This window comes from Aethalodelphis obliquidens, unplaced genomic scaffold, assembly GCF_003676395.1.
Source record: "Aethalodelphis obliquidens isolate GAN/ISIS:26980383/991018 unplaced genomic scaffold, ASM367639v1 scaffold1, whole genome shotgun sequence".
Lineage (NCBI taxonomy): Eukaryota > Metazoa > Chordata > Mammalia > Artiodactyla > Delphinidae > Aethalodelphis > Aethalodelphis obliquidens.
Genome location: NW_020837945.1, coordinates 22,438,084 through 22,465,258, shown reverse-complemented (window position 1 = coordinate 22,465,258; position 27,175 = coordinate 22,438,084). Strand labels below are relative to the sequence as shown.

The window sequence follows — 27,175 nt, the reverse complement described above, 5'->3', positions numbered from 1 at the left end:
GAAAAAACTACATGTAAAGCACATAGCATTCATTAAATTCAATATTGACAAATATTTATATCTCTTTGGGCATAACAAATACAGAAGCTATTTGTATTTGGGAAAAAAATGTTTTTTTATATATTGGTCACTAAACTGTGAAGTAACATGTCTTTGTTGTTTTATATTTACCTGCCTTGGATAAGCCCAGATTTGACTAACAATAAAATTGTCCACTGTTAAAATGCCTGCAGAAATATTGTTCATGTTAAATTATAACAAGATACTCATGCTTACAGTGCCAAGCTATCAATAAAACAACTAAAAGTTTATAGCACAGTGGTACATTGTACCCAGTGTTGTTATTGTGACATATTATGATACCTTGTGCTATATTATACTGTAATTCAGACACTAACTTATGTGACTACTATTCTTTATCCAGAAAAAGATAGTATTCTCATTTCCTGCAAAAAGATGTAATATACATATTTCAGACTACAAAATATATCTATTTCCATAGTAGTAGTTTCAATTATTTATTGGGATTCTTCATAATATACTAGTAAACATATTTTAAATTAACTTGTGAAAATAAGCAAATACATAAATAAAATAAGCAAAGAGCTTCAAGCTAATGAGATCCCGGAACATGTGAATATATTATTTTAATAAAGCACTGACTGTACAATAGTGTCCTAGTTCTCTTTCATCTGTGTTCCTCAGGCTAGTGGGAGAAGGGATTTACCATAGTACAGGTGTGGAAAACCATTTTGCTTTCTCTTTTCCAAACTTTTAAAAAACTTATCCCTTAGAGGTAAATTATTAGGCAAAGTAAATGGGATAATAAGGAGTTGTGGGAACTAAAAATAATTTTTTAGAAGGAACCTATATTATCATTCCTGTATGCTAGGGCTGAAGATGGACACAGCACCACCACCTCTGACCACACACACACACACAAACACACAAGAACAAACACACTTTATATCTTTAAAATATTACAATATTGTAGAAAATAAAATCTATACTTAGGAAAATATAGAGAGTTCAAATATAGTCCTCCTATAAATAGGTATATCCCCAACAACTCTTTTTTAAAATAAATTCTCTAGAAGGTTATAGAAGTGGGTTGAGAAGGTAAAATGAGAGGATGAAACACTGAACTATCAACCTATGATTAAATGATAGCAGGTTTGACTTTATTTATTTTACCTTTTGGTCATCAAGTATTCCCTGTGAACCAGGAGTTTCACAGCTAAATAAGACTGATAAACACTGAAGTAGGTTATTTGTGCAGTTCAGCAGTAACATTGTAAAAACTCAGGGGAAAAGAAAATGTAGGATATATACAAATGATAAAATGAATCTAAACACCAGTGCTTTGCCTTCATTTAGTATAAATGAATAACCTTGAGTAAAGATGCTAATATATATTTCAAATGATACACTAAGTTTTAATGAGGAAGTACAGTTTTCAAGAGAGTTTCAGGAAATTTAAATCCAGTATATCTAATTCATTAATACATTTAGTTTTTTAAAAATCTTCAATCTCTGTATTAATACCTTCATTTTAAGAGTAAGAATAATTTTAAGAATAATTTGTTGACTCATAAAACTAAAAATAACATACTCGATGTTACACATTTAATTAATTGTTGGAAAGAGGCTTTCAAAGCAGTTTAAAAAACACTACATAGCCTATTCTCTTAAACTACACTGCACTGCTATGAAATTTCATAAAAATCTCAAAAACTTGTGTTAAAACATTTTGGAGTATTGCATTCAGTTATATGAATACTTGTATGATTTTTCAAACTTAGATCGAAGAAATTGCATAAGTGAAATATCTACAGAGGTAGAGAATAAATAATAGAAAATGCTTCATGAATTGAATATTTTACTAGAGTTTTTACCATATCTTCTATTTGTGATTATCCAACATAAAAATGCATGGAAAAGACTTGGAGAGTTTTCGTAAGAGAGCAAATACAAGAATGATGGAAAATATGATATGTAAAGAAAGAGTAGAAGAATTGGGAATATCTTGCCTGAAAGGCCTAGACAGATTTAATAACTATACTCAAACATATAAAAGGTTATGCTTATTAGCATGGTTTCCAAGCAGCTTTACAGTGGAAGCAACAGAAAATAACAGCTTAAAGAACTTACAGAACAGGATGCAGCATCCCCTGCCTCTCCCTATAACTATAACTCAATCATTAGAGTTGAAATTTTTTACAGTTTCTAGAAATCTTCAAAGAATAGTAAAAATACTAAAAGTAATATATGGGAAAGAATAAAGGGCTATAGATGAGGAAAAGTTCTGGTTTTAATTTTATAACTAATTAACTCTGTGACTTTGTTTAAGACATTTCATTGGTCTGAATTTTATATGCCTTGTTTGAAAAAAGATACAGCTGGACTCTAATGCTTTTCAGTTATGCTTGGGTTTCTAGATTTATTGAAGGCCTTGGTAAAGGATCATTTGATACCTCTGCCAAAATCTTAAAAGAGAAATATGCCTTGATTAAAAAAAAAAACAACATATCAAATGAAGAAAGCCTTACTTTTCTGGTAATTAGAGCTCAACAGCTGAGACTCTTTTAAAGTACAGAAGGGTCTACTTCCAAAATATTCCAAAGTATCTAGAAATAACTTGAGATAATTTCATTCCTCAGTTCCCCATTGTAACAACAGCCTCCAGACCAAAATACCCTTCCCATTTCCCTTAGCTTGACTAAACCTTAGAAGGCTTCTTCCTGACTTTAGGCCCTTGACCTCCTTTTGCTTAGAACATTTACTTTAGAAAACCTGTAATTGAAAATTCTTTCTCTGTCCTTTTGAAATGTAAATCTTTTAAAAATCATCTTTCCAGTTTTGCAACCAAGGACTGTCTTTCTTAAGGACCTGGGAGGCATCTTTTTGAAATGTAATCATCAAGGAAGAAAGAGTTACTGCCTTCCAGTTTAATTCCAAGTTGTAAAATTCCTTCCTGCCTTGAAGATAAGAGAAAGTTGACTTTTCCATAGGTAGCATCAATTAGAAAACAGAACAGTCTACCATCCTTCACCCCACATCTTAAAAACTCACCAATCTTTTTTTAGTTTTTTCGAATGGAGGTAAGTTCAGACTGCTTTGTTTTCTCTTCCCTATTGCAATAGTATTTAATAGTCTTCATTATCAGTTTAACTTTTATAGTTTCAATTTTTGCTTGACACTGCCTGGGAACTTACCTAGTTTTTGCCTCAAATCTTGGTTCTACCCTTAGTTATTTGCTCTCAGGCTTTTGCTAGTTTTAATTATTCATATAATCTTATTCTTTACTTTTGATCAATTCTAATAAAGCTGATTATATCCACTAACCTTGCTGAATCTACCTTCGTGGTGCAACAAGGCTATCTTGTATGACCAAGCTGGCATTGTTGCAAACAGTCTTGTATTGTCTAAATTCCTATCTATCTCATGCCAGGTCATAACTGAGCCAGCCATGAAATCTGCCTCTTCATGAATCCAGACTTCCTGCTCCTTTGCTGAACTAGTCTATTCTTATTCCTTCTACATTTCCAGTCACAGATCAGTTCCTGAATTACCATATAAACATAAGTTTTCCCACTGTTGCCAAAATCTTGGCTCTCTCTTTGCACCGATGCCGAACAGAAATATGGATACAGAGTTATGGAGGAGAAAGAAAGAGTGGATTTATTTATTTGCCAGGCAAAGGGGGAACACAGTAAGCTAGTGCCTCAAGAACTGTGCCCCTCTCACTGAGGAATAGGGAGAGGTTATATAGTCGGGTAGTGGTCAGAGGTATGTGATAAGGATCAAGGCAGTAACTGTTTTACATTCTTCTTTCTTCTGCAAAGTTTCAAAAGGGTGGGGTTGCTGACAAGATTATGGTGTGTGAAGGGTCTCAGATGGTCTCCTAATCTTGATGAGCTTTTCTGGTCCCTTTAATTTTGCCTCAGGTGGTTTTGTGGCCTGTCCTCCCTTGATTAGGAACAGTTCAAACCTGACTTTTGGAACTCAGGGAATTTCGTGGAGGTTGGAGTCTTGCCTACAAGAAATGGGGGACAAAAAAACCTCTATGCCCAGAAGCCCCACAGGGCCCTGCTCGGTATCACCACCTTGTTTTCATGCTTTCATATGGCCCTTGTCCTTATGACACAACTAGTTACTTCATCAACCTTAATTCCACATATTATCTATTTTGTGTTTGTTGTGGTGACCGATGCTTCCATGGTAATGGATGAAGTGCTTCACTTTCTTTTCCCAAATCCATAGCCTCATTTTTGCAAATGTTTTCCTATTTGTTGCAAACATTTTCCTAACCTTTTTTCTTTTTTGGTCTACCCTCTTTACATTAGTGAGGATTTTCTTAATGAACTAGAAATAGAAATGGAAGGCACAAATTAGCTGGAAGAGATCTTGATCTATAAAAAGTAATCAGTTGAGGCTAGTTATATCATTGGTGGGATATTACTACATTGAGTCGGATTCTATGCTTACTTCCATTGAATATTTCACTGAATCTCTGACCTGGTGAATAAACTAATTCATAATTTTCTTTATGCATTACAACAAGAGCTCTCTCTATCTTTTACTTTTTGTGACCACCCTTACAGTACTTTTTCCACTTTCAGATCTGCTTATTATTCAAGGTGAAATTTCTGAATGGAGGGAGAATAAGGTACACTGATGAGAGAGAAAGAGAGAGAGAGAGACTGAGCAAAATATTGTATCTCCTGACAAAATAAATATCTCTGTATCTCTTTTCTGGAAGGGTGGCTACACAGTTTTGGTGTAGACCTCGGGTCTTTGAAGCAAGTACAAGAAGGTAAAACATTTTTATTTTTACTCAGTCATACTGGAGGTCAGCTTTTCTTAGAAAGTATAGTGACACAATGTGTCAATCCAAGTCCATATATCAAAATGAGCTCTTTCTTTGACTGTCTCTTATTATGAAGAATTCTGTTAATTTGACAGGTAGAGAGAATAGAATAATAAACCTCTAAATATATATCATTCAGGTTAAAAATGATTAACATTTTTCTAAACATGTTTCATCTCTTTTCAATTTCTCCCTTCTTCCCTCCTTTTTTCTCTTTTTCTATGATGAAGTATTTCTAAGCAAATCTCAGTCCTTCATAGCTTTTCACTCATCATGTGACTATAAAAAGTAGACCATTTTCTTAATGTCAATGCCATTATCATATCTAACAAAATTCCTAAGTATCATTAGTATCTGATTTATACAATGAATTCTTCATAGATTTTATTTAAATTTTCCCAGAGGTTGGCACAAGGTTAGACTTAAAATGAGATTTTTGGAGGTCTAATGAAGGCATTGGCATGCCTGACTTATTTGACAGCCAGAGTGAATTATTTTTTAACGTCCACCTTATCTATATGACACAATTATTTTTAGGAATAATAATAAGATGAAACAAGTATCAATAATGGCCAGAAAAAGGATAGTTTTATTTTATCAAACTTCATATGTATGAAATTATTGCAGAAAAATAAAAACATATATAAAATAAAGAGAAAAATAATGGATTTTTACCTTTCAATTGCATTATGTATAATTTTTGTAAAGAAGGAAAAACATATGCCTTTCTATTACTCTGTTGCATTAATAAATAACATTACAATTTTTTTTTTGTTTTTGACATTTAACTTATACAAATTTGTCAGTGACTTCTTTAAAATTAATCTTCTTCATGTCCAATAGCTATTATAGGCAGATTTCTCTATTTTCTCTCTTTATTGGTCAGTGTGTTTCTTATTAATTTTAATTTTGAAAAAACATTTTAATTTTCAAATTATTCTTTCACATGAAGTAACATATACAAATCGTTAAGAAAAGTCTTAAATATAAGTTGTGTAAAGATTCATAAAACCCCTACTTGGGAATCTATTATAGTGTTTTCTTTTCCTGCTGTAACAAATTTTCCATTAAAATATCTTAAAATACAAAAATACGTCATAAATTTCAATTATATTTATTAAAAAATTCTAAAGTTATTTTTCTCTACAAAAATTAATAAAAATAGCTAAATGTTGACATTGTTGATTCATTAATTCATAATGAGCATCCAGTGTTTGATGAAAGTAATCAAGGAAATAAAATATTTCTCTTTTGAAGTCTTTGGCAGTATAAGACGAGCATCTTTTGTCAGTTCTCCAGGCATTCTTCTTTGAAATTTGAATCTACTTTTGTTTGGAAGGTTCCATTTCCTTACTTTTGTGGTTACATAATTAATGGCCAACTCTGCCATTTCCATGCCCAGATTTTCAAAGAATGATTTCAAAGCTTAGTGTTTCACTGTACATTTTTCAAGGCTGATTCTGGCTGTTTGTGGATATATTTTGCTTCTGATTAACCTCATTTAAAGCTTCACTTAGGGGGGAAAGGTAACTGATAAAAGAAAAATTGCATACAGTTCTTGCAAAAAGAATTGCATAACACTTTTGAGGTTGGAGACAAAATGCACTGAAAGAAGGTAAAATAATTGTGAATTCTTACAAACTTACTCTCAAGATGAGCTTGTGTAGCGAAGTCTTGGAACATTGGGGGATGTCTGCGTAACTAGAAATTCTCCATATTAACTTCCACATAGAAATTCTTTGTATTAATGTTTATTAAAGGACAAATAATAAAAATGTAATAAGATGAAGCTTACAGATATATTACTGAAACTAAATGTTAACCTCAGTAATTGTTTAGAACTTAGGCTAACAAAAGATAGTTTCTGATATTGTCTAGCATTGTTAAATCACGGTGAGAAAACAAAGCTGACAGACTTTCAGTTGGTGTTTTTATGTTTTCATTTTCTCTACAATGTACACACACCCACATTGCCTTTACCCAAAGTAGACTGTTCTCATTACCCCGCTCTTGGCATACAACTGAATGGGGACACACAAGCCTTCTCTCATTTTTACTGTGGGAAATTGAAAGGTTGAATCAGGGCAGCCAGCATCTCTCTCATTAGCCCTTGCAAAATTTCCTGTTGTTTCCAGTCTCTTGTGTGCTGAGTCAACCACTGACACTGAACCCAGATTTGTAAAACAAATCTGTGCACAAATCCTCCAATTGTTTCCTCCTGCCTGTAGAATAATGCCTTAAATTCCTGGTGCAAAATCTTTCCTGTCTGTTCCCTCTCCCTCCACCCAAATCCCCATTCCCCCACCCTCACAATCTCTCCCTCTGTCAGCCATGTGTCCCAGGTTCTGTTACACCTATAAGCCCTTGCACACGTTGCTCTTTTTTTTTTTTTTTTTTTAATTAGAAAACTAATTTTGTGTGGGGAAGTTAGGATAAAATATTTAAAATTTAAGGCCCAGAAAAAAATACCCATTCATCTGAGAATATTCCTGACATCCATCACACAGAATGCACTTTTCTGGGTCTACAGCTTTAGGGCCAGTCTTATTCCTCTTCAAATCTCTGGTGTGAAGAATATGAACACCATATGTTCAGTAAATGTTTTTGGTTAAAAAAAAAGTATGAACTGGGATTCTGTTGGAGCAAAACACATTTATGTTTGTTACAAAAAGTTTCAAATAGATAGTTTAAACATGAAAACAAGTAACTATGTTTAATTACATCTTCAGAGATGTTTTAAATCCATAAAACTCACCTATTGTGAAAAGTTTATTTGCTATATTCTGATTATAGCAACTAACTTGAGATCCCTTTCAACTTTCTATATCTTACTGTATTATTTATACATATTTTTTACTGGTTTCCTCATCACTTTCTGTATGTCTATATTTATAATTATATAAATGAATAATGAGAGAGATTGGGGTGGGGAGAGAGAGGGAGGGAGAAAGAGAGCAAGTGTCTATTGTGCACAAAATTGTGCCTGTGACTGCAGAATTCATCATGGCTGGAACTGATTCAATGACCAATATCTTAGAAATCTTGAAAATATTGAGATGTGTACGTTTTCATTAATGTTATATTTCTGTCTTCAAAACATGCTTATGTGTAACCCAGTTTTTTAAAAAAAACAAATTAGGCCTAATTACAGTGAAAAATGATAAAATGTGGGTTAGTATATTCCTTAGCTACATTCACTGTCAAGTATTCATAAAGAACCCAGTGCGTACAATGTACATTGCCAAGTACTATATGCCATATGATATACACCATGTTATATATTTATCACGTGTTAAATTCAGTTATGGAAGACAATGTAACTGTGACCAAGGAGCTCACAGGACAGTGGTGCTGAAGGTCAGTATGCAACTGTTGACATTGTAGTGTTGCTATCAGTTTTCCTGGAAAATTTTTCTAGTATCCTGCTAGTCTTGTATGGAAAAGTATCACTTGATGTGCTCTCATACTGCCTAGGGAAACTCTCCATCACTGCAGTGAACTCATTATGTTATAGTATCATTATATAACTCACCAGAGTGTGAGTTCCTTGAAGACAGACATAAAAGATATCCTTATCATCTTCCCTCTCTGATGCCTAGAATCCAGTGCATTGTATATTCCTTATATGATTGTTGAATGCATTTATAACTATATTTATATAAATATATATATATATATAATATTTCACATGCATTTTCTTCGAGAAGGTGCAGTGTGTGTATATTTAAATTTCTTTAATCACTGTTATTTTTAGCGCTTTCACAAATTCTGGAAAATTTACCATAGTGTAAAGGATTGTGTTTGCCAAAAGAAAGACTGAAAAAAAAAAGATTAGTTAAAACTTTACTCTTTGGTTCTCAGGGATTTGAGAAACAGCATGAAGATGACCATGAGCAGAAAAGGTTTTGTTTTCCTTCTGACCAAACATTGCCGTTTCTATTAAGTTAAAATAAATTGTTTATCTGTCTCTCCAGAGGCATTGATGTGGGAAAAAAACATGGAACAAAAATGGGAATAATTATTTTCAGTTAGCTGTAGTTTATTTTCTTACCTTACAATTAGAATAGTTGTTATAAAGAGTTATGTTCAATTGCACACAGCTTCTATAATTTAAAAATTCAAAGTTTTGGGGAGACCTTCAAGATGGCAGAGGAGTAAGACGTGGAGATCAACTTCCTCCCCACAAATACATCGGAAATACATCTATATGTGGAGCAACTGCTACAGAACACCTACTGAATGCTGGCAGAAGACCTCAGACTCCCAAAAGGCAAGAAACTCCCCACATACCTGGGTAGGGCAAAAGATAAAAGAAAAAACAAAGACAAAATAATAGGGACGGGACCTGCATCCCTGGGAGGGAGCTGTGAACGAGGAAAAGTTTCCACACACTAGGAAGCCCCTTCACTGGCAGAGATGGGGGTAGGGGGTGGTGGGGTTCAGGAAACTTTGGAGCCACAGAGGAAAGCACAGCAACAGGGGTGCAGAGGGCAAAGTGGAGAGATTCCCATACAGAGGATCGATTCCAACCAGCACTCTCCAGACTGAGAGGCTTGTTGCTCACCCGCCAGGGTGGGTGAGGGCTGGGAGCTGAGACTCGGGCTTCAGAGGTCAGATCCCAGGGAGAGGACTGAGGTTGGCTGCGTGAACACAGCCTGAAGGGAGCTAGTGCACCACAGCTAGCTGGAAGGACTCCGGGAAAAAGTCTGGAACTGCCTAAGAGGCAAGAGACCATTGTATCAGGGTGTGCAAGGAGAGGGGATTCAGAGCACCACCTAAACGAGCTCTAGAGATGGGCGTGAGCCATGGCTATCAGCACGGACACCAGAGATGGGCATGAAACATTAAGACTGCTGCTGTAGACACTAAGAAGCCTGGGTGCAAGCACAGGTCACTATCCACACCTTCCCTCCCGGGAGGCTGTGCAGCCCATCAATGCCAGGGTCCCATGATCCAGGGACAATTTCCCTGGAGAAGACACAGCAAGCCTCAGGCTGTTGCAATGTCAAGCTGGCCTCTGTCACCGCCGGGTAGCCCTGCATTCTGTACGCCTCCTTCCCCCTGACCTGAGTGAACCAGAGCCCCCAATCAGCAGCTACATTAACCCCATTCTCAGACAACCTACACACAGAGGCAGAGCCAAATCCAAAGCTGAACCCCAGGAGCTGTGCGAACAAAGAAGAGAAAGGGAAATTTCTCCCAACAGCTTCAGGAGCAGTGGATTAAATCTCCACAATCAATTTGATGTACCCTGCATCTGTGGAATACCTGAATAGACAACAAATCATCCAAAAATTGAGGCAGTGGACATTGGGAGCAACTGTAAACTTTGGGGTTTGCTTTCTGCATCTAATTTGTTTCTGGTTTTATGTTTATCTTAGTTTAGTATTTAGAGTTTATTATGATTGGTAGATTTGTTTATTGATTTGGTTGTTCTCTTCCTCCTTTTTTTATATACAAAGTTTTATATATATATATATATATATATATATATATATATTTCTTTTTTCTCTTTTTGTGAGTGTGTATGTTTATACTTCTTCATGTGATATTGTATGCATAGCTTTGCTTTTACCATTTGTCCTAGGGTTCTGTCTGTCCATTTTTATTTTTTGTTATTTTTATTTATTTATTTATTTTAGTATAGCTTTTAGTGCTTGTTTTCATTGGTGGATTTGTATTTTGGATTGGCTGCTTTCTTCTTTCTTTTTTTTTAATTACTTTAACTTTTTTTATTTTTAATAATTACTTTTTATTTTAATAACTATTTTATTTAATTTTTTCTTTCTTTCCTACTTTTTTTCTCACTTTTCTTCTGAGCCATGTGGCTGACAGGGTCTTGGTGCTCTGGCCGTGTGTCAGACCTGTGCCTCTGAGGTGGGAGAGCTGAGTTCAGGACATTTGTTCACCTGGGACCTCTCAGCTCCACATAATATCAAATAGAGAAAGCTCTCCCAGAGATCTCCATCTCAACACAAACACCCAGCTCCACTCAATGACCAGGAAGTCTGGACATCCTGTGCCAAGCAACTAGAAAGACAGAAACACAACTCTACCCATCAGCAGAGAGGCTGCCTAAAATCATAATAAGGTCACAGACACCCCAAAACACACCACCAGACGTGGTCCTGCCCACCAGAAAGACAAGGTCCAGCCTCATCCACCAGAACACAGGCAGTAGTCCCCTCCAGCAGGAAGCCTACATGACCCACTGAACTGACTATAACCACTGGGGGTAGTCACCAAAAACAATGGGAACTACAAACCTGTAGCCTGCAAAAAGGAAACCCCAAACACAGAAAGTTAAGCAAAAGGAGAAATACACAGTAGATGAAGGAGCAAGGTAAAAACCCACCAGAACAAACAAATGAACCAGAAATAGGCAGTCTACCTGAAAAAGAATTCAGAGTAATGATAGTAAAGATGATCCAAAATCTTGGAAATAGAATGGAGAAAATGCAAGAGATGTTTAACAAAGACCTAGAAGAACTAAAGAGCAAACAAACAATGATGAACAACACAATAAATGAAAATAAAAATTCTCTAGAAGGAATCAACAGCAGAATAACTGAGGCAGAAGAACGGATAAGTGACATGGAAGATAAAATAGTGGAAATAACTACCACAAAACAGAATAAAGAAAAAAGAATGAAAAGAATTGAGGACAGTCTCAGAGACTTCTGGGACAATATTAAACACACCAACATTAAAATTATAGGGGTCCCAGGAGACGAAGAAAAAAAAATGAACTGATAAAATATTGGAAGAGATTATAGTTGGAAACTTCTATAATACAGGAAAGGAAATATTTAATCAACTCTAGAAAGTGCAGAGAGACCCATACAGGATAAACCCAAGGAGAAACACACCAAGACACATATTAATCAAACTATCAAAAATTAAATACAAAGAAAATATATTAAAAGCAACAAGGGAAGGCTTCCCTGGTGGTGCAGTGGTTGAGAGTCCACCTGTCGATGCAGGAGACACGGGTTCGTGCCTCGGTCTGGGAATATCCCACATGCCATGGAGCGGCTGGGCCCATGAGCCATGGCCGCTGAGCCTGAGCGTCTGGAGCCTGTGCTCAGCAACAGGAGAGGCCAAAACAGTGAGAGGCCCGCATACCGCAAAAAAAAAAAAAAAAAAAAAGAAGGAACGGGGAAAAACAACAAATAACATACAAGGGAAGGCCCATAAGGTTAACAGTTGATCTTTCAGCAGAAAATCTGCAAACCAGAAGGGAGTGGCAGGACATATTTAAAGTGATGGAGGAGAAAAACCTACAACCAAGATTACTTTACCCAGCAAGGATCTCATTCAGATTTGACGGAGAAATTAAAACCTTTACAGACAAGCAAAAGCTAAGCAAATTCAGCACTACCAAATCAGCTTTACAACAAATGCTAAAGGAATTTCTCTAGGCAGGAAACACAAGAGAAGGAAAAGACGTACAAAAACAAACACAAAACAATTAAGAAAATGGTATTAGAAACATACATAATGATAATTACCTTAAATAAAAATGTATTAAATTCTCCAACCAAAAGTCATAAACTGGCTGAATGGATACAAACACAAGACCCATATATATGTTGTCTACAAGAGACCCACTTCAGACCTAGGGACACATACAGACTGAAAATGAGGGGATGGAAAAGGAAAAGAAAAGAAAGCTGGAGTAGCAATTCTCATATCAGACAAAATAGACTTTAATATAAAGACTATTACAAGAGACAGAGAAGGACACTACATAATGATCAAGGGATCAAACTAAGAAGAAGATATAACAATTGTAAATATTTAGGCACCCAACATAGGAGCACCTCAATACATAAGGCAAATGCTAACAGTCTTAAAAGGGGAAATCAACAGTAATACAATCATAGTAGGGGACTTTAACACCCCACTTTTACCAATGGAGAGATGATCCAAAATGAAAATAAATAAGGAAACACAAGCTTTAAATGATACATTAAACAATATGGACTTAATTGATATTTATAGGACATTCCATCCCAAAACAACAGAATACACTTTCTTCTCAAGTGCTCATGGAACGTTCTCCAGCATAGATCATATCTTGGGTCACAAATCCATCCTTGGTAAATTTAAGAAAATCGAACTGATATCAAGTATCTTTTCCAACCACAACACTATGAGACTAGGTATCAATAACAGGAAAAAAAAAAACTGTAAAAAATAAAAGCACATGGAGGCTAAACAATACACTACTTGAAAAACAAGAGATCACTGAAGAAATGAAAGAGGAAATCAAAAAATACCTAGAAACAAATGACAATGAAAACACAACGACCCAAAACCTATGGGATGCAGCAAAAGCATTTCTAAGAGGGAAGTTTACAGCAACACAATCCTACTTCAAGAAACAAGAAACATCTCAAATAAACAACCTAACCTTACACCTAAAGCAATTAGAGAAAGAAGAACAAAAAACCTCAAAGTGAACAGAAGGAAAGAAATTATAAATATCAGATCAGAAAAAAAATGAAGAAGAAAGGAAAGGAACAATAACAAAGATCAATAAAACTAAAAGCTGGTTCTTTGAGAAGATAAACAAAATTGATAAACCATGAGCCAGACTCATCAAGAAAAAAAGGGAGAAGACTCAAATCAGTAGAATTAGAAATAAAAAAGGAGAAATAACAACTGACACTGCAGAAATACAAAGGATCATGAGAGAGTACTACAAGCAACTATATGACAATAACATGGACAACCTGGAAGAAATGGACAAATTCTTAGAAATGCACAACCTTCTAAGACTGAGCCAGGAAGAAATAGAAAATATAAACTGACCTATCACAAGCACTGAATTTGAAACTGTGATTAAAATCTTCCAGCAAACAAAAGCCCAGGACCAGATGGCTTCACAGGTGAATTCTATCACACATTTAGAGAATAGCTAACACCTATCCTTCTCAAACTTTTCCAAAATATAGCAGAGGGTGGAACACTCCCAAACTCATTCTACAAGGCCACCATCACTGTGATACCTAATCCAGGCAAAGATGTCACAAAGAAAGAAAACTATAGACCAATATCACTGATGAACATTGACACAAAAATCCTCAACAAAATACTAGCAAACAGAATCCAACAGCATATTAAAAGGATCATACACCATGATCAAATGGTGTTTATCTCAGGAATGCAAGGATTCTTCAATATATGCAAATCAATCAATGTAATACACCATATTAACAAACTGAAGTTGAAAAACCATATGATCATCTCAATTGATGTAGAAAAAGCTTTTGACAAAATTCAACACCCATTTACAATAAAAAGCTCCAGAAAGAAGGCATAGAGGGAACATACCTCAACATAATGAAGAACATATATGACAAACCCACAGCCAACATCATTCTCAATGGTGAAAAATTTAAAACATTTCCTCTAAGATCAGGAACAAGACAAGGTTGCCCACTATCACCAGTATTTTCAGCATAGTTTGGGAAGTTTTAGCCACAGCAATCAGACAAGAAAAAGAAATAAAAGGAATCCAAATAGAAAAAGAAGAAGTAAAGCTGTCACTGTTTGCCAATGACATGATACTATACATAGAGAATACTAAAGGTGCTACCAGAAAACTACTAGAGCTAATCAGTGAATTTGGTAAAGTAGCAAGATACAAAATTAATGCACAGAAATCTCTTGCATACCTCTACACTGATGATGAAAAATCTGAAAGATAAATTAAGGAAACATTCCCATTTAGCACTGCAACAAAAAGAATAAAAAAACCTAGGAATAAAACTACCTAAGGAGACAAAAGATTTGTATGCAGAAAACTATAAGACACTGATGAAAGAAATTAAAGGTGATACAAACAAATGGAGAGATATACCATGTTCTTGGATTGGAAGAATCAACATTTTGAAAATGACTATACTACCCAAAGCAATCTACAGATTCAATGCAATCTCTATCAAAGTACCAATGACATTTTTTCACAGAACTAGAACAAAAAATTTCACAATTTGTATGGAAACACATAAGACCTCCAATAACCAAAGCAATCTTGAGAAAAATGGAGCTGGAGGGTTCAGGCTCCCTGACTTCAGAGTATACTACAAAGCTACAGTAATCAAGACAGTATGGTACAGGCACAAAAACAGAAATATAGATCAATGGAACAGCGTAGAAAGCCCAGAGATAAACCCACCCACATATGGTCACCTTGTTTTTGATAAAGGAGGCAAGAATATACAGTGGAGAAAAGACAGCCTCTTCAATAAGTTGTCCTGGGAAAACTGGACAGCTACATGTAAAAAAATGAAATTAGAACACTCTCTAACACCATACACAAAAATAAACTTCAAATGGATTAAAGACCTAAATGTAAGGCCAGACACTATAAAACTCTTAGAGGAAAACATAGGCAGAACTCTCTATGACATAAATTAGAGCAAGATCCTTTTTGAATCCCCTCCTAGAGAAAAGGGAATAAAACCAAAAATAAACAAATGGGACCTAATGAAACTTCAAAGCTTTTGCACAGCAAAGGAATCCATAAACAAGACAAAAGGCAACCCTCAGAATGGTAGAAAATATTTGCAAACAAAGCAACTGACAAAGGATTAATCTCCAAAATTTACAAGCAGATCATGCAGCTCAATATCAAAAACAAACAGCCCAGTCCAAAAATGGGCAGACCTAAATAGACATTTCTCCTAAGAAGATATACAGATTGCCAACAAACACATGAAAGGATGCTCAATATCACTAATCATTAGAGAAATGCAAATCAAAACTTCAATGAAGTATCACCTCATACTGGGCAGAATAGCCATCATCAAAAAATCTACAAAGAATAAGTGCTGGAAAGGGTATGGAGAAAAGGGAAACCTCTTGTAATGTTGGTGGGAATATAAATTGATACAGCCACTATGGAGAACAGTATGGAGGTGCCTTAAAAACTAAAAATAGAACTATCATATGACCCAGCCATCCCACTACTGGGAATATACCCTGAGAAAACCATAATTCAAAAAGAGACATGTACCACAATCTTCATTGCAGCGCTATTTACATTAACCAGGACATGGAAGCAACCTAAGTGTCCATCGACAGATTAATGGATAAAGAAGATGTGGCACATATACACAATGGAATATTAATTCAACCATAAATTGAAATGAAATCGAGTAATTTGTAAGGAGGTGGATGGACCTAGAGTCTGTCATACAGAGTGAAGTAAGTCAGAAAGAGAAAAATAAATACCATACGCTAACACATATATTTGGAATCTAAAAAAAAAAAAATGATTCTGAAGAACCTAGGGGCAGGACAGGAATAAAGATGCAGAGATAGAGAATGGACTTGAGGACACAGGGAGGGGGAAGGGTAAGCTGGGGTGATGTGAGAGACTGGCATGTACTTATATATACTACCAAGTGTAAAATAGATAGCTAGTGGGAAGCAGCTGCATAGCACAGGGAGATCAGCTTGTTGCTTTGTTACCACGTAGAGTGGCCGGGTACAGAGTGTGGGAGGGAGACACAAGAGGGAAGAGATATGGGGACATATGTATATGTACAGCTGATTCACTTTGCTATAAAGCAGAAACTAACACACCATTGTAAAGCAATTATACTCCAATAAAGATGTTAAAGAATTAAATAATAAATAAATAAAATAAAAATTCAAAGTTTCATCACCTATGAAATATAATTGACAAATGCACTGTATTGTAGAGGCAATATTTTTACTTTTATAAGGATAAAAAGTAATTTATAATCATGGAATGGAGAAAATATAGGCAAAACCATAAAAAGTTACTCATAAGCCAAAGGTTATATATTATACTAACTTTTACATAGATGTGTAGATAGATAGATGGAAAGATAGATGATATAGAGATATAGATACATTTCTTTTTCTTTACTTGCAATATCTATTTGTTTTACTCTGAACACTTCTAACACATTTCACACAGTGAGCTTTAGGCTACAGCTGTGCAGTGTTTTATGTTTCATTTTGATATTAAACCAATAGTCATTGCTTACTTTCAATGTTTTTAGTGTAAACTAAGTAAAATATGGTACATTTTAATTTTCAGCAAATTGATTTTTATAATTATCCTTTAAATTAAAAATGGTTTTAGTTATCCTGTATCTCTTAATAATTTATAGATCATGATATCTCCTGAGATATTGAAAACTATTGATTTTTTCCTCACCAATTAGCAGAGATGCACATAGATAATATCTTTTGCATGCGTTGTCGATATATCCATGCACACATTGAAATCCATTAATGAATCCCTGAAAGTCTTTGGAAATGAAGGAAGGGAAAAATCCTGATTTCATACTCCATGATATCTTATTTTAACTCCAGAAAAATGTATTAACTACATAATTTATCTGTAATATCTTTCCTTTATTACTATTTAATGGTTTTGGAGAGATAGGTTACAGTGTTTAAATAGTATTCTCCAATTCTTAATTGATTCGATATATACGTAATATTTCCCATGTTCCAATAGGTTAAATTAACATCACATTATACACTCATATATGTATATGTATAGACATGAAAATAAACGTGCACACTATATATATCATGCTATGTGTGTTAATGGTTATACTTACATTAAAAGTATTATGACCTCCAATCTTGGTAACAGATAATAACAGGAAACAATGAAATTTTCCTGATGAGACAGTTTGGTCTTAGAAGTGTTTTAGAAAACAAGAAAAGTGCAAAGTTTCACTAGGCCCCTCAAATAAAAATGATGTAAACCCACAGATGACAGTTTAATGGGTTTAGGCAGGAGGATGGGACTATATAATATCAAGATATATGGTGCTGAATCCCATGGATAGATTCAGTTACTGGTTCTACAGATCAATAATGGCAATCATGATGATGATTTACTATTAGGGAAACATATTTTGGTGGTATCTAGGGCTTGCCTGACAATGCATATTCAGAAGACAGATTGACTGCCCTGAAATGTTAACCTTGTCATTGATGATTTTAGAGTTTTTTTGAAATGCACTAAAAAAGACTACTTTTTTCTTTTTAAAATTATTTGGCTGAATAAAAATATGTAGTTATATCAATTTTAGCTGAAGATTTTAGTATGTTTCAAAATATGACACAAAGGTTAAACTGCATTTCAATCAGAAGGTCTAATATTAATCTTTATTCTTTTAAATGCAAACTCACTGTGGATTAGGAAACAAAATAGTTTCACCTCTATTTAGCACATTCCAAAAAGAAAAGCTTACATTGAAGGATTCTTGTTATAGTAAAATTGAAAAATGATATATTGTGTTGTATTCAGAGAGGGTGTCAGGATTGCATGAAGCTGGACCACTGCATCTGTTAGGAAAACAATCATTGACATCTTTGCTATAAGAAAAAACGCACTTTTTGTTATGGAGATTGGTAAAAATGTAATTAATCAAAAGTCAATTTCAAGGTATTTGAGAGTTCCTCTTTGCTCATCTAAAGTAACAATAGCATATTCAGAATTTTATTCCCTCAAGGTGTTAATTTTTTTAACTATTATTTATTTTTGGTATGTCTTTAAATATTACATACAATTATAATGTTACATAAAACAATAACATGAATAATAGTTTAAGTCATCTGCATAGGGGAACTCCTACCATTAGGCACTACAATTAAGTTTTCTTATGTCTGTTGCTCTTCTCACACAGTGATACAAAGAGATGAGGTTGAACATATCTATCAGGGAGGACTTGTGTTTTTTTTTTCTTGAAAGCACTAGCAAGGGTCAATCTCTGAGTCTAAGTCCTGGAACCTCTATCAGCAAGCCATTTCTTTATCCATGCCTTTGTTTCCATATCTGCAAAATGCCAGCCAATATAAGTAAGAAAAACAAATGCAAACTTCCAATGTCATCTCAGTAACCAATGTCAAATTACAAATAAAATACTAAAATGTTTATTTCATGTATTGGGTTCAATTTGGCATGATTTTAATAATTTTATTTTTCCTAATGAAAATAGTAGTGTACTATCTTATTTTATTATTGTTTTATTATTTTTATATTAATACAAACAATTTTACTTTTTAGACAAGAATCTTTATTATGTTATACATTACCAATATATGCAAGCTTCATTTTATGTAAGGATCCAGGTTTAGAACAGTGTATTCCCTATTATTCCCTCATTTACGATATTCCTTGATCTACAAAACATATATTTCATGGATTCTACACAACACTTTTTTTCAACTGTTCTTTGCTGCTTTGATGATTTCTCTGTCTTGCTAACTAAGTTTAATCCTATGGTCAGTCTTGATAATCATCCTTTGCCTACATCCCCAGAGCACTTTCCCTTTCTGGTTTCACATACATATTTTGAAAAACCTAATTAAATTTACCTCCCTGACTATTCCATGCCTATATTGCATGCAGCTGATTGTGGTCAGAAAGTATATTTTCAATCCCCTTCATCTACCCATTCTCTCCCTGTCTCTCATTCCTCTCTCTCCTCTCTCCCTCTATTTTCCAAGTACTTATTTGCTTTCAACATTATATATAATTTGTATACTGTGATTACTATTTATTTCTTAGCTACCTCCTTTCCTAGAATGTACATCCTTACAAGAGCTGGGATCTTTGGTGTTTTGTTCACAGATATATGTCAAGTGTCTAATATATTAAACACTCAAAGATATCTGTTGAAAGAATCAATACTATGTGTCACTTAAAATTTAGGTTCTCGTCTTCAAATTATCCATATTATATGGGTTTTACAGAAAACTGTTTTATTTTTGACCTACTGAGATTACTAAAATCACATCTACTCTGTGTGTGTATGTGTATATTTGTATGTGTTTTGCAGATAAAATGTTGATTCACTTTTCTTTCTCATTCCCAGTCTCCATCCTGGCTGGATATATTGCTATTGAAAACTTTCACAGAATAATTATAATGGGCTCTGGACAGGTTGTCTTCCTTTTGACACCTCCTTGCTGCTGGGTCACGTGATTTCCAAGAGATGCATGGTTTCTGCAGGAGACAAAAGCAGAGTTGCTCCAAGCATATGTGGGCAAAATATGTTTACTGAGTTGTGGTTTTTACCATTTTTCTATAAAACACTTTTTAATTAAATTGCAGCTTTCAAGGTCAATCAATTTAATATTGTAATTGCTTCAATCTCATTAAATTGAAAAATCTCACTGCATCTTTTCTTACTTAAAAACTGATTGTTTTCTGGACTCATAAAACTTTTGATTAATAATATGGTGAGAGGACAGTGGCTTATAATTCTCACTTTGGAGATGAGGAAACTGAGGCCCTGAAAGATTACAGAACTTGTCCAAAGTCACAAATATGAAGTACTTTGTACTTTGAAATGGTTCCTGAGACTTTTATTTTCAGAAGCTAATATAAAACATTTCATGCATGCAGGAAATTATACCTTCATGTCTCTTTTGGGAAAGGAAAAATTACAATTGAAAGTATTTCTCATTCAGATAGCCTTGATTCTATTTGACATTTTAACTGTACTATCTTTATCCCATATAATGAATGGATTAAGTAATTACATTACTCTATACATTCTGTTAGCATAGGTAGACATTCGAATTTGGGAAACCAATTTGGCTGGTAAATTAGAAGAAGTTAGTTGGAATAGCCTGAGGAAAATGAAAAATGTGATTTCTTTTACTCTAAGTCACAGGTTACAAAATTAGAAGTTTACATTGTTCTTTGTTTTATTTTGTTTAGTTTTTTTTTTAGAAATTTATTTATTTATTTATTTTTGGCTATGTTGGGTCTTTGCTGCTGCACGGGCTTTCTTCTAGTTGCGGTGAGCGGGGCCTGCTCTTTGTTGTGGTGCACAGGCTTCTCACTGCGCTGGCTTCTCTTGTTGTGGAGCATGGGCTATAGGCATGCAGTCTTCAGTAGTTGTGGCACACAGGCTCAGTAGTTGTGGCACACGGGCTTAGTTGCTCTGGCATGTGGGATCTTCCCGGACCAGGGTTCGAACCCGTGTCCCCTGCATTGGCAGGTGGATTTTTAACCATTGCACCACCAGGGAAGCCCTGTTCTTTGTTAAAAAAAAAAAAATCCTATCTCATTCACATGATAATACATACTACTACATTTTATACAAATTCACTGACGAATATCATATTTTTCCTCTTGTTACCTGATATTACAATTCTCTCCCTTTAATGTAGTTAATAAGATGGTTGAGGTTCTGTAGTTCTTTATCATGTTCTTCTTTATTATAACACACCATCACTTCAGAGTGGAAGCTAGATGAATTTCACCTTTTGGATTTTTTACACCTGAATATGCACATCACATGGTAATAGAGTAGCCCACTGTGTCTGTTGGCTCTGTGGCCACAGCTGTGATGATCAGAGTCTCTGCTTATAAAAGATACTGATTATTTGTTAAGGCATTCATTTGTAAAATGGAAACTGAAGCAAACAGAGGTGCTTTTTTTTTTTTGAGATGTTTTAAAGTACCTGAATAAATATAAATGATACTTATACTTCCAATAATAGTCGTTGTGTCCTTAAAAAACTCGACGTCATGGGCTTATGTAAGATTCTCTTCTGTTCTTTGAAAAATCTTTACAGCTTCATCATTTTTGTTTCTTATTACATCAAATGAGGGGAACATAGTCAATAAAAGCTCAGATATGTGTGTGACACACAATGGGAGAGCTAGAAGTGTCCATATTAAAACAATATATTTATATTAGCTACTTCGGAATATATAAAGAATATAACTATAGGAAAACACCTCCAGGGCCTAGTAATAGCTATCATTAAGTGAGCATTAACTATGCGTTTCACTAATAACTCACTCTGTCCTCAAACCATCTGTATTAGGAATTGACAATTAGAGAAGTTTAACACTGTGACATGGCTGAAATCTGCAACAAGGAATTGTGAATCCAAAACCCATTTCCTAATGGCTTGTGTTGACTGGCTTTAGATTATAAACTGTAATAGAGACTAAATAAATAATATTGCAAGCTCAACAAGTATTTCCATAATTACTCTGTCTACTTTATTCAAAGACTTTTGTCTGAATTTCACATGTGTTTAAGACAATTCCAGAAATAAAATGATGCTTAATGTCAATCATTCAGGGAGTTGAATGATTGCATGCACGTAATTGTTTTTAAGTATTACAAAAAGCATAAATAATTGTATTAGTAGTGTATTCTGACTAACACATTTGTTTACTAGTCAAGCATAAAATATTACAGATGAATTAACCAAATTGAAAAAAAAATCTTTAGTGTGTAATGTGCTTTAAAAAGTCCATTCTTGTCCAAAATTTATGTAAAAATCCATTGGAAAATATTGAACATTTGGTAATCTCAACAGATCAATTAACCAAATTACTTTAAGAATTAGTTGTTTAGCTATTTTAGGAGTTACTTCAAACACAGATTTGTTTAGAACAAGTTTATAAATTAAATCTGTTTCTAAAATATGAAGTCCAGGGAAGTAAGCCAAGGTCAGGATCTTGAAACTAATCAAGTCAAGTACACTAATAATAAGAACTCCCATATTAGCTAAACTGAATTATTCAGATGTAATTAGTAGTGTCTGAAATTACAAATTCCATAGAGCAGTAGCAATATGATATTATGTTCAAGTGGCTGGAAGGCTCCACTTCATCTCTGCACTCTGTAGTTATTGCATTCTTAATACTTGGATAACATTTTTGTTAGGGCAAGCCATTGCTCTACCTTGAAGGAGAGAATAGAATTGAATTCTTTATACCACATGTAAACAACTTCAAGTACATGTGTAATTGTAAGTGGGCTAATTGCATCATCTAAACATTTTTAAAAGACTTACTCTTATGTACATTGTACATTTTTTAATGCATTCATTTTTAAAGTGTATGAGAATCAGATCCCTCTTCCTCCATCCTTGTGATTCTCACTAAGTATTTCTGGGGTGTGAATCAGGAGTTTGCATTCTGAAATAGCATCCAGATGATTACAGGTGAATCAGGTATTGTACTCTGAGAAACATTGATAGTATCTGTGATTTCCAACACACATAAATGTAAATATAAGTTTCTGGGATGCATTGGTATTGAGAATGACTTAGTTAGATTAGATAATTTGTTAAGATAAGCCTATCATGATATTTGGAGTGGCTGAATTGATTGAAGACTTAGTAGTCTGTTGAGGAAAGTTATTTAGCTTGATCTTGATTTTTATCTGTGATACATACATATATATTAAAAATAAGAATATTTGGTGATTTGGGTCTAATTAATGTGTATTCACAAAGATTGGAATGATAAAAGGAGAGAATCTGCCTTATCCCTGGACTAAGTGAGTAAGGGGAAAGTTATAAGAAAAATGGAAGAGTTGGCAAAGAAGCTTGTCCCTAAGCAGAACTTTATCCATTAGGCTAAGACTGCAAGGGAATAACTGAAACTGGGAAACTCAGAGGAAACTGAATCTCAAGACAGACTTATGCCCAAAATAATGGCATGGTCCTAGAGATTTTGCTTACATAAACATGGCTCAAGGGAAGAGGATAGACATTGTTACTGGGTTTCCATAAAATGGGTTCTTAGATAACTTCACAGATTTTCTGCACATCCTAGCAGCATGACTACATAGGGTATAAAATAATTTTCTATGTAAAGCAAAGTAAAACTGGGGAGGGTATGGGTTTCCCTGGTGGTGTAGTGGTTGAGAGTCTGCCTGCCAATGCAGGGGACACAGGTTCGAGCACTGGGCCAGGAAGACCCCTCATGCCACAGAGCAACTAAGCCCGTGTGCCACAACTACTGAGCTTGTGCTCTAGAGCCCCTGAGCCACAACTACTGAGACCGTGTGCCACAACTACTGAAATCCGTGCACCTAGAGCCCATGCTCTGCAACAAGTCACTGCAATGAGAAGCCCACGCACTGCAACGAAGAGTAACCCCCACTCACCACAACTAGAGAAAGCCCATGAGCAGCAATGAAGACCCAACACAGCCCAAAATAAATAAATAATAAATAAATAAATAAATTATTTTTAAAAAATCCCAAAAAACTGGGGAGGGTAAAAAGACCAACACAACCCTGCTGAATTTTTGAATTTTCTGCAGTTCTAGAGTGCCTCACAACTAGGAGAGAAAGTAGAAAGGGAGAAAAAGAGAGAAAGAGAGGGAATTTAATGGTAGAAGTTGAGGGTGCTTCTGAGACTGACACTGATTTGTATCCGGAGATCAGATATAAAAAGGAACTTCTCAGATGATGCTTGGACAATGAAAGATAAAGAGGGGTAGTAAATATATCTTTTTAATACTTTGTACTGCCCAAATTCATTTAGTCTTCTTTAGTCTTATTCAAAATGCAGAGGCTCAAGAGCCACAAATTAAAAGATTTGTAGTGTTCACTACTTGGTAAAGTTGGGCTTCAAAACAAAAATTAATTCATCTATAGAAGAATAAGGTAATAATACTTATCAAACACCTTAATTATATCTGGAAAAGATTCAAAATTTTTTCTGGGAAAACTCATATAGAATGAGCAAATGTATTAAAGAATGGTATTGACAGTGTGTTATGATTACAAATACACTTTTAATTTCTTTATTATTTCAAAAAATATTCATTGACTTCTTAGTATTTGTCAAAAACTGTTATAGGTTCTGGGAGATATGAATGAAAAAGCCAGGTCAAATCATGCTCTCTGAGAGCTCACAATATAGTGGAGAAAATGCAGAGAAAAAAGAAACAAACAAAAAATCAGATGGTTACAAAAGTTATGAAGATAATTTAAAACAAGATGACATTTTAGAGAGTATCAGATATACTATTCTAGGATGGTAAGGGAAAGCCTCTCTGCTATAATTGTTAGCTTTTGCTTCATAAACCACCCCCAAATTTAGTGGATTAAAACCACAACCATATTTTTTTTTTCCCTCAAATCTATGATATGTCTGTCTGCTGTTTTTTTGGTCTGCACTTTCCCATGTGTTTGCAGTCAGCTGGAGAGTTGGCTGGGGATGGCTTATCTTGAATGGTCTTTCTCACATGTTTGGAGATTTGTGGGCTATTGCCCAAGGTAACAGGGGATACTGGTCACATGCTTCACATCACCCAATAAGCTAGTCTGATTTTGTTTACATGAATGAGATAGACTAGTCAAAATGATTTCAATTGTCACAAGAGAGAGTTGCCAAGTGCAATTAATTGGAAAGCTCTACTTGTATCACATTTGTTATTATCGCATTAGCAAGTCCCACAGCCAAATCTAGCATCAGAGTGGGAAGGCACTACCAAAGAAAATGTAAAAAAGAGAGGGGAAGCTTTGTGCTGTTTTGTTTTGTTTTGGGCATGTATCAAGGTAGCAGGATAGGAGGCTCTTAATTTTCTCTTTTCCTACAGACCTGCTGAATATACAACTACACATTGATCAATCTTCTCTGAGAGAAATCCAGAAACTAACTGAAAGACTCCTACATGTCAGATGACTAGAAAACACCCACATGGAAGCAGGTAGGAAAGGCTGAGATAGTTTGGCCATAAATCCCACTCCTGGCACAGAGTCTTACAGTTAGGAGAGAACCCCAAACTCCCAGTTTCTCCCTGAAGAATAAAGAGTTTGGGCAACACACATAGAGCCCAAACTTTTAAGGCTCTCACCTGAGGTATGGGTGACCAAACCATCCAGCTCTGAAAGCCAATGAGTTTCGCATCCATGAGTCCCACAGGACTGAAATGTTTAAGGCTGAAACGTTCCACATGATAATAAGAGTTAAGGAGTGAAATGGCTTTTCATCACTGACATACAATTAAAGTCCCAATATTGGACAGGCAGCCCACATGGAGTTTGGTATTCCAGAATAAGGACAATTGAAGTGAGAAAGTAAGTAAGCATCTTAGTTCTCACCGAATGAAGATATAGGATCAAAAAGCTGATCAAAAGTGTTCTCTGGGTGTTTTTGAGTAATCATGCTACTATTTCACCTCGTGGAATCAACATATAAGATATAAAAGGGTGCCTTGGCAGTTATAACTGGCTTATGTGTTTCATTTGGTGAGAAATGTTTAAGGTACGATTCAGAATGCTGGAAATACTTATAATGATAATCCTTCTACATCTTAAGGTTAGATGACAAGAACTTTTCTATTCCATTATGTGATGTGCAGTAAAATTTTGCACAGTGTTTTAATGGCAATTGATGTCATAAAGGAAACAATGGGAATATGTTAATTGGTTTGAGAATTTTTTTTCTAAGTAACCACACTCATTTCCATTTTGGAGTGAAGCTCCAAAGCTAAATTCAAGTTTACTATATTCAGTTATATCCTAAGTGACCTTATTTAATGCATGGTTATAATTACACTGAATAATCAATGAAGAAACAGGAAACTTCAAAGGCTAATGCATAGAATACTTTATGGTATTTAAGATAAAATATGACTAATTTTTCATTTTTTTCTTTATGCTTTTTGAAAAACTAATTCCCATCTTTCACCTTGCATGAACCATTACTGGGACATGTGCTATTCTCTTGACCATATAGATTAGTTCTATTAAAACTCTATTGCTCACAAAGATAGATTTGCACTTTTCATCCATCACTTATCACTATTGACTTTTAAAATAAATTTGCTCTGACACAGGGTGTTTGCACACTTCATCAAAATAGGAATCTGGGTCAAAATGATATCTCATAGTATTTTCTGTTAGAGCAATTCATGGTCTCTGATTATATCTCCTATCCTATTGTGGTAATCTAATATTAACAATAAAATTTTAAGTATTACCAGCTTTCATGTGTACTCAAAGTCTCCCTAGACAAACTATGGTATTTGGGTCATTTCTAAAAAAATCTTTCTAAAAAATATAAGCCAAGAAAATTATAAATTTAAGAATTTACTCAAAATTCTCCAGAAAATATTTGTTCTTTGCTACTCAAGCAATAGATCTAAAGGACAGTTGTTTGCATTATAATGTTTACTGAATAGAAGAAAGTTAATTTCTTGACTAATGCAAGTATTTTATAAATCTGTGCAAATGAGTGATGTAGAAAACAGACAAGAATTTTTCAGTGCATATTTCAGAAAACACTAAATCCACAAAATATTTTGTAAACATTCCTGTTAACATAAAGATATAAAAGGAAGTTTAAAACAAACAAACAAAAAGACCATCTATTTATCAGATTACAAGTACCATGTGAAAATCCAGGGTTTGATTCACTAGGCTTTTAGCTATGACTTCAGGATATTTGGTTTTCAGCTATTCTTCTGGTTCCCCAGGACCATCAAGTTTCTGGCACCATTTGTCTTGCTTTCATATCCATTAT

At 34.6% G+C, this 27,175-nt stretch overlaps 1 pseudogene; it reads right to left on the bottom strand.

Moving 5' to 3' along the window:
• Nucleotides 1-25,816, bottom strand: part of LOC113624778 (malate dehydrogenase, mitochondrial pseudogene) — a 47,129-nt pseudogene extending 21,313 nt beyond the window's left edge.
• Nucleotides 25,817-27,175: the final 1,359 nt, after the last annotated feature.